The 10,249-nt window shown below is 43.6% G+C and overlaps 1 pseudogene; it reads right to left on the bottom strand.

Moving 5' to 3' along the window:
- Window positions 1-174: 174 nt before the first annotated feature.
- LOC141015113 (uncharacterized) overlaps window positions 175-10,249 on the bottom strand; it is a 29,862-nt pseudogene continuing 19,787 nt past the window's right edge.

Below are 10,249 nucleotides of genomic sequence, written 5' to 3'. Positions count from 1 at the left end.
TTTATGCTTCATCAGTATTTATTAAATGTATGTGATTAAAATGACATTAATTACATTACAATTACATAATTTGTCTCAACAATTTCACTTCATATACGAGTCATCATCAAATTTTTATGTAGAAAGAAAACGGGTATAATGGAATACAGAATAAATAACAAAAGTTGTTCTTCATTTAACTGGATTCAGATTGAAAAAGCAATACCCATGTACAAGTCATTTCACACGAGAGAAAAATACCCTTTTTGATACAAAAATATAAACTTAGTTGGAACGTTTTTTTTTCTATCACATATTGACCTGAGAATCTTATGTGCATTCACAGAGAGAGAATAGTGTTTAAAGCTGTCAGACAACCTGACTGTGCAATAATGAACCACTGAAGTGACTAACATCATGACAGCAGGAACACTGAGGTAATGGGTACAGTGATAAAGAGGAATAAGGAAATTGCGAAACTTGGTGCATTTCCTGTGGCAGTTGTTTCAGGAGATGGCATGTCTCCAACTGTCTCCTTTAAGAAGGACCCAAATCTTGACGTTTTGGCAAAGACCTGAACATCAGCTCGGGCTGATTTTCCTCCACTCACTGATACAACAGCCACCTGGAACCAAGATGAGTCGGACTTGCACAGCAGAGGGCCGCCCTGATCCCCCTGAAAATATAAAAAAAGACAGTTCATGACACCTCCAAACTGAAAATGTCTGCCCCAATGAGAAGGCAGACAGGTTTTAAAAGATACTGGTGAATAAGAAAACTTTTATTTTACCGGTCGAAGGTCCATGGTGTAAGTGCAAATGTTCTCTGAATCAGAAACACTCTCACAACTCGCCACTTGGGTTTCAAGGTCTCGCAGACCTGAGCCGGCCTTGACAGTGCCTAGAAAAATGATTTACTCACTTCAATACATATAGTTTTTGTGAATCATCAGTCTAGTCAAGATGTACTGAAATTACACTTATATCTATGGTATCCCAGTTCTGCCAGTCAAAGAAAAAAAAATGGTGAAAACTTCACCTTGATAAAAAATGGTATGGTAAATCATAATTACTGTATGAAATAAAAAGCTGAAATGATCAAAAAAGTCAAAATTACAAGTGACTTATTTTTATCCTTTTAACGTAATCTCATAATTATGGCTTAATATCTTATGACTCAATTTTTTATCTCATGATTTAAACTTTTTATTTTATAATTTGACTTTTTAAAATTAATTGAGAAATATGACTTTTTACGCAATAACTTTGACTCAGCATGGGTTTGTTTTAATCAGGCTTAGTTTTCACCTTACTTTTTTCTATAACTGGCAAAAATGGGCTTCTATATATATTAGCAACAAAATCAAAAGCTTGATAGATCCTTACCTGTGCTCTTGCTCCCCTTTTCCCAGCCTGCCACCCAGCATCGAGTTCCAGCGGGGAAGGATCTGGTGTTGCTAATGTCCATGCACACTGGCTGGATATAATCTCTGTAGCTGACAGGTTTAGCCAGCTGCAGCAGGGCGATATTGGAACCTGCATTTTTGCTCACTTTGATGTCCACAACACCCAGAGACATCTCAAACTCTTCAGCACCGTTCACAAGTCGCTGGCCCAGAAACACGCTCCACTCACTAACATCTGGATTGGGACTGTGGGAAAAGTCGATAAAGAACACCATAAATAATTATCCATTCCTAAATGTCTTTAATGAATAATAAGTACAAAGTCTTTTATATTTACGTTGAGAAGCATTGGTCAGATGTGAGGACAAAGTTGTCAGCAATGAGGGTTCCTCCACATGTGTAGACCCCATTTTTGTGGAGACTGACCATCCAGGGCCATGTTCCACCGGGTACAACTCCACTGCCACCTTCAACACGACTGTTCATGGGAGCTTTGCCACACACGGATCCTAAATGTGAACCATTGATTAATAAATAGAAGCAGAAAAACATAACAGATAAAGGAAAGCTAAATAATCTCAGTGGATAAATGGAGATGACGGCTTGGTTTCAGGATACTGACTTGCAGGACTGGTTACAGGTTGTGGAGGAGTAACTGGTCTTAATGTTGGTGAAGGTGTTGTGGGAGCTGGTAGACCAGGACAGGTGTAGCTGCTGTCAGCATCCAGCCCACTGGAGGTGAACTGGACAAAGCCTGGCTTATCAGAGCTGATGTGGGAGTTGATCCAGGACTGGTATCTGGACACTCTGGAGTAGACTCCTGGCAGATTGGGCCGAGCACAGCCAAAACCAAAACTGACAACTCCAGACTGGATCCAGACGGAGCCCTGTTTGTTGACCATTGGACCTCCTGAGTCACCCTGAGGAGATGGAGAGGAGACGTCTGAGGATTTGAGAAAATCCTAAACACATTTACCAACAAGTGACAAATGAAACGAAGCAGCCTACCTGACATGAGTCTTTGCCTCCTGCCAGAACACCAGCACACATCATGTTGTCTGTGACTGTACCGACTCCATTCAGACAGTTACACTGTCTGTTTCCAAGAACCGGCACCTCCACTTCTTGTAGAGTTTCAGGGAACGGTAATGACACTGAGGGAGCAAATAGGAACAGAGACAATTCACACATCCACCTACTGTTTATAGATCACATGCACTGAACTCAGAAACAACAACAAGCAGACTCACCTCCCTCCTGGACTGCGCCCCAGCCAGTGACCCAGCTATCAGTACCCTTGTTGAACACACTGTCACTGGCTGCCAGACACACAGGTCTAATGTAGTCTGTGAATTTGACTGGTGAGGAGAGTCTGAGCAGAGCAATGTCATTGTCGCTTGTGTCGCTGTCATAGTTTGGATGCAAAATGATTCTGGAAACACTTCTGGACACTTCGTTTGGGTTGTCGCCCTGCAGGTTCTGACGGCCGAGAGAAATCTGCCATCCAGACGTACTTGGACTGAAGGAAAAATGACATAAATGCTTCGTGTTAGCAAGAACATGGACAAAAAGCAATGCTAAACTACAGACTGAGACAGACATTATATGACAGTGACCCACCTGGAGAAGCAGTGAGCAGCAGACATCACCCACTCTCTGTTGATGAGGGAACCACCGCAAACATGGCCGCCAAATCTCTGCAGACTAACCTGCCAGGGCCAACTTCCAGCTGGAGCGTCTTCACCTCCAACTATCCTGGTGTTCAGGGGAGTGACGCCACACACTGCAAATAAATTTGTCGCAATCAGTGGATCATAGAGTTACAATGTAGACCAACACACCAAACAATACAGTTTATCAAATCTTTGAATAAATTTAACTTTACAAACGGTCTTTCACTACCTATTTAAGATTGTGGTGACTCATAGTGGAAGTTTGAAAAAACAACCCCATGAACGCAATTTACTCTTCTTCCACTCTTCCCTCACATAAAGACTGCACCAATTGTAAATGAGACCGTCTTAATTTTCTGCACAGTATCATTTTATTATTTAACACTTTCGGGGCGTCAAATACATGAATGTTCAGAAGTTCGAAAGGATGGCTTTAATAGTTTCTGAATTAAATAATCAATGCCAGATGGAAAAACAGCGTCAAGCTCAAACAGATAAAAGTATGAAAATTCATATTTTGAAAGGTTGGTTACTTATTTGTCAATTCCATGAGTTACAGATTTACTGATACATATTTTCAAAACACTGTGGTCGTCATGATACTTACATTCAGCACTTGAATCAGTGGATGGTAAAGTTGTGGTTGTAACATCTGGTCCTGCAGTGGTTGTAGTAGTAGTAGTAACAACAGGAGGTGGTAGACCAGGACAGGTGTAGCTGCTGTCAGCATCCAGCCCACTGGAGGTGAACTGGACAAAGCCTGGCTTATCAGAGCTGATGTGGGAGTTGATCCAGGACTGGTATCTGGACACTCTGGAGTAGACTCCTGGCAGATTGGGCCGAGCACAGCCAAAACCAAAACTGACAACTCCAGACTGGATCCAGACGGAGCCCTGTTTGCTGACCATTGGACCTCCTGAGTCACCCTGAGGGGATGGAGAGGAGACGTCTGAGGATTTGAGAAAATCCTAAACACAGTGACCAACAAGTGACAAATGAAACGAAGCAGCCTACCTGACATGAGTCTTTGCCTCCTGCCAGAACACCAGCACACATCATGTTGTCTGTGACTGTACCGACTCCATTCAGACAGTTACACTGTCTGTTTCCAAGAACCGGCACCTCCACTTCTTGTAGAGTTTCAGGGAACGGTAATGACACTGAGGGAGCAAATAGGAACAGAGACAATTCACACATCCACCTACTGTTTATAGATCACATGAACACTGAACTCAGAAACAACAACAAGCAGACTCACCTCCCTCCTGGACTGCGCCCCAGCCAGTGACCCAGCTATCAGTACCCTTGTTGAACACACTGTCACTGGCTGCCAGACACACAGGCCTGATGTAGTCCGTGAATTTGACTGGTGAGGAGAGTCTGAGCAGAGCAATGTCGTTGTCGCTGGTGTCGCTGTCATAGTTTGGATGCAAAATGATTCTGGAAACACTTCTGGACACTTCGTTTGGGTTGTCGCCCTGCAGGTTCTGACGACCCAGAGAAATCTGCCATCCAGACGTACTTGGACTGAAGGAAAAATGACATAAATGCTTCGTGTTAGTAAAAACATGGACAAAAAGCAATGCTAAACTACAGACTGAGACAGACATTATATGACAGTGACCCACCTGGAGAAGCAGTGAGCAGCAGACATCACCCACTCTCTGTTGATGAGGGAACCACCGCAAACATGGCCACCAAATCTCTGCAGACTGACCTGCCAGGGCCAACTTCCAGCTGGAGCGTCTTCACCTCCAACTATCCTGGTGTTCAGGGGAGTGACACCACACACTGCAGACAAATTTGTCGCAATCAGTGGATCATAGAGTTACAATGTAGACCAACACACAAAACAATACAATTTATCAAATCTTTTGAATAGATTGTTAAAGACCATATGTAAGGTTTACTTTTTTCAGATTGTGGTGACTCATATTGGAAGTTTGAAAAATCAACCTCATGAAAGCAATTTACTCTTCTACCACTCTTCCCTCACATAAAGACTGCACCAATTGTAAATGAGACCGTCTTTATTTTCTGCACAGTGTCATTTTATTATTTAACACTTTTGGGCGTCAAATACATGAATGTCCAGAAGTTCGAAAGGATGGCTTTAATAGTTTCTGAATTAAATAATCAATGTCAGATGGAAAAAGAGCCTCAAGCTCAAACAGATAAAAGTATGAAAATTCATATTTTGAAAGGTTGGTTACTTATTTGTCAATTCCATGAGTTACAGATTTACTGATACATATTTTCAAAACACTGTGGTCGTCATGATACTTACATTCAGCACTTGAATCAGTGGATGGTAAAGTTGTGGTTGTAACATCTGGTTCTGCAGTGGTTGTAGTTTCAGTTGTAGTAGTAGTAACAACAGGAGGTGGTAGACCAGGACAGGTGTAGCTGCTGTCAGCATCCAGCCCACTGGAGGTGAACTGGACAAAGCCTGGCTTATCAGAGCTGATGTGGGAGTTGATCCAGAACTGGTATCTGGACACTCTGGAGTAGACTCCTGGCAGATTGGGCCGAGCACAGCCAAAACCAAAACTGACGACTCCAGACTGGATCCAGACGGAGCCCTGTTTGCTGACCATTGGACCTCCTGAGTCACCCTGAGGGGATGGAGAGGAGACGTCTGAGGATTTGAGAAAATCCTAAACACATTTACCAACAAGTGACAAATGAAACGAAGCAGCCTACCTGACATGAGTCTTTGCCTCCTGCCAGAACACCAGCACAGATCATGTTGTCTGTGACTGTACCGACTCCATTCAGACAGTTACACTGTCTGTTTCCAAGAACCAGCACCTCCACTTCTTGTAGAGTTTCAGGGAACGGTAATGACACTGAGGGAGAAAATAGGAACAGACACAATTCACACACCCACCTACTGTTTATAGATCACATGCACTGAACTCAGAAACAACAACAAGCAGACTCACCTCCCTCCTGGACTGCGCCCCAGCCAGTGACCCAGCTATCAGTACCCTTGTTGAACACACTGTCACTGGCAGCCAGACACACAGGCCTGATGTAGTCCGTGAATTTGACTGGTGAGGAGAGTCTGAGCAGAGCAATGTCGTTGTCGCTGGTGTCACTGTCATAGTTTGGATGCAAAATGATTCTGGAAACACTTCTGGACACTTCGTTTGGGTTGTTGCCCTGCAGGTTCTGACGACCCAGAGAAATCTGCCATCCAGACGTACTTGGACTGAAGGAAAAATGACATAAATGCTTTGTGTTAGCAAGAACATGGACAAAAAGCAATGCTAAACTACAGACTGAGACAGACATTATATGACAGTGACCCACCTGGAGAAGCAGTGAGCAGCAGACATCACCCACTCTCTGTTGATGAGGGAACCACCGCAAACATGGCTGCCAAATCTCTGCAGACTAACCTGCCAGGGCCAACTTCCAGCTGGAGCGTCTTCACCTCCAACTATCCTGGTGTTCAGGGGAGTGACGCCACACACTGCAGACAAATTTGTCGCAATCAGTGGATCATAGAGTTAACATGTAGACCAACAAACAAAACAATACAATTTATCAAATCTTTTGAATAGATTGTTAAAGACCATATGTAAGGTTTACTTTTTTCAGATTGTGGTGACTCATATTGGAAGTTTGAAAAATCAACCTCATGAACGCAATTTACTCTTCTACCACTCTTCCCTCACATAAAGACTGCACCAATTGTAAATGAGACCGTCTTAATTTTCTACACAGTGTCATTTTATTATTTAACACTTTTGGGCGTCAAATACATGAATGTCCAGAAGTTCGAAAGGATGGCTTTAATAGTTTCTGAATTAAATAATCAATGTCGGATGGAAAAAGAGCGTCAAGCTCAAACAGATAAAAGTATGAAAATTCATATTTTGAAAGGTTGGTTACTTATTTGTCAATTCCATGAGTTACAGATTTACTGATACATATTTTCAAAACACTGTGGTCGTCATGATACTTACATTCAGCACTTGAATCAGTGGATGGTAAAGTTGTGGTTGTAACATCTGGTCCTGCAGTGGTTGTAGTAGTAGTAGTAACAACAGGAGGTGGTAGACCAGGACAGGTGTAGCTGCTGTCAGCATCCAGCCCACTGGAGGTGAACTGGACAAAGCCTGGCTTATCAGAGCTGATGTGGGAGTTGATCCAGGACTGGTATCTGGACACTCTGGAGTAGACTCCTGGCAGATTGGGCCGAGCACAGCCAAAACCAAAACTGACGACTCCAGACTGGATCCAGACGGAGCCCTGTTTGCTGACCATTGGACCTCCTGAGTCACCCTGAGGGGATGGAGAGGAGACGTCTGAGGATTTGAGAAAATCCTAAACACATTTACCAACAAGTGACAAATGAAACGAAGCAGCCTACCTGACATGAGTCTTTGCCTCCTGCCAGAACACCAGCACAGATCATGTTGTCTGTGACTGTACCGACTCCATTCAGACAGTTACACTGTCTGTTTCCAAGAACCGGCACCTCCACTTCTTGTAGAGTTTCAGGGAACGGTAATGACACTGAGGGAGAAAATAGGAACAGACACAATTCACACACCCACCTACTGTTTATAGATCACATGCACTGAACTCAGAAACAACAACAAGCAGACTCACCTCCCTCCTGGACTGCGCCCCAGCCAGTGACCCAGCTATCAGTACCCTTGTTGAACACACTGTCACTGGCAGCCAGACACACAGGCCTGATGTAGTCCGTGAATTTGACTGGTGAGGAGAGTCTGAGCAGAGCAATGTCGTTGTCGCTGGTGTCACTGTCATAGTTTGGATGCAAAATGATTCTGGAAACACTTCTGGACACTTCGTTTGGGTTGTTGCCCTGCAGGTTCTGACGACCCAGAGAAATCTGCCATCCAGACGTACTTGGACTGAAGGAAAAATGACATAAATGCTTTGTGTTAGCAAGAACATGGACAAAAAGCAATGCTAAACTACAGACTGAGACAGACATTATATGACAGTGACCCACCTGGAGAAGCAGTGAGCAGCAGACATCACCCACTCTCTGTTGATGAGGGAACCACCGCAAACATGGCTGCCAAATCTCTGCAGACTAACCTGCCAGGGCCAACTTCCAGCTGGAGCGTCTTCACCTCCAACTATCCTGGTGTTCAGGGGAGTGACGCCACACACTGCAGACAAATTTGTCGCAATCAGTGGATCATAGAGTTAACATGTAGACCAACACACAAAACAATACAATTTATCAAATCTTTTGAATAGATTGTTAAAGACCATATGTAAGGTTTACTTTTTTCAGATTGTGGTGACTCATATTGGAAGTTTGAAAAATCAACCTCATGAACGCAATTTACTCTTCTACCACTCTTCCCTCACATAAAGACTGCACCAATTGTAAATGAGACCGTCTTAATTTTCTACACAGTGTCATTTTATTATTTAACACTTTTGGGCGTCAAATACATGAATGTCCAGAAGTTCGAAAGGATGGCTTTAATAGTTTCTGAATTAAATAATCAATGTCGGATGGAAAAAGAGCGTCAAGCTCAAACAGATAAAAGTATGAAAATTCATATTTTGAAAGGTTGGTTACTTATTTGTCAATTCCATGAGTTACAGATTTACTGATACATATTTTCAAAACACTGTGGTCGTCATGATACTTACATTCAGCACTTGAATCAGTGGATGGTAAAGTTGTGGTTGTAACATCTGGTCCTGCAGTGGTTGTAGTAGTAGTAGTAACAACAGGAGGTGGTAGACCAGGACAGGTGTAGCTGCTGTCAGCATCCAGCCCACTGGAGGTGAACTGGACAAAGCCTGGCTTATCAGAGCTGATGTGGGAGTTGATCCAGGACTGGTATCTGGACACTCTGGAGTAGACTCCTGGCAGATTGGGCCGAGCACAGCCAAAACCAAAACTGACGACTCCAGACTGGATCCAGACGGAGCCCTGTTTGCTGACCATTGGACCTCCTGAGTCACCCTGAGGGGATGGAGAGGAGACGTCTGAGGATTTGAGAAAATCCTAAACACATTTACCAACAAGTGACAAATGAAACGAAGCAGCCTACCTGACATGAGTCTTTGCCTCCTGCCAGAACACCAGCACAGATCATGTTGTCTGTGACTGTACCGACTCCATTCAGACAGTTACACTGTCTGTTTCCAAGAACCGGCACCTCCACTTCTTGTAGAGTTTCAGGGAACGGTAATGACACTGAGGGAGCAAATAGGAACAGAGACAATTCACACATCCACCTACTGTTTATAGATCACATGAACACTGAACTCAGAAACAACAACAAGCAGACTCACCTCCCTCCTGGACTGCGCCCCAGCCAGTGACCCAGCTATCAGTACCGTTGTTGAACACACTGTCACTGGCAGCCAGACACACAGGCCTGATGTAGTCCGTGAATTTGACTGGTGAGGAGAGTCTGAGCAGAGCAATGTCGTTGTCGCTGGTGTCGCTGTCATAGTTTGGATGCAAAATGATTCTGGAAACACTTCTGGACACTTCGTTTGGGTTGTCGCCCTGCAGGTTCTGACGACCCAGAGAAATCTGCCATCCAGACGTACTTGGACTGAAGGAAAAATGACATAAATGCTTCGTGTTAGTAAGAACATGGACAAAAAGCAATGCTAAACTACAGACTGAGACAGACATTATATGACAGTGACCCACCTGGAGAAGCAGTGAGCAGCAGACATCACCCACTCTCTGTTGATGAGGGAACCACCGCAAACATGGCCGCCAAATCTCTGCAGACTGACCTGCCAGGGCCAACTTCCAGCTGGAGCGTCTTCACCTCCAACTATCCTGGTGTTCAGGGGAGTGACACCACACACTGCAGACAAATTTGTCGCAATCAGTGGATCATAGAGTTAACATGTAGACCAACACACAAAACAATACAATTTATCAAATCTTTTGAATAGATTGTTAAAGACCATATGTAAGGTTTACTTTTTTCAGATTGTGGTGACTCATATTGGAAGTTTGAAAAATCAACCTCATGAACGCAATTTACTCTTCTACCACTCTTCCCTCACATAAAGACTGCACCAATTGTAAATGAGACCGTCTTAATTTTCTGCACAGTGTCATTTTATTATTTAACACTTTTGGGCGTCAAATACATGAATGTCCAGAAGTTGGAAAGGATGGCTTTAATAGTTTCTGAATTAAATAATCAATGTCGGA

The sequence above is a fragment of the Pagrus major genome, chromosome 20 (assembly GCF_040436345.1).
Source record: "Pagrus major chromosome 20, Pma_NU_1.0".
Lineage (NCBI taxonomy): Eukaryota > Metazoa > Chordata > Actinopteri > Spariformes > Sparidae > Pagrus > Pagrus major.
This window is presented reverse-complemented; position numbering and strand designations above follow the sequence as displayed.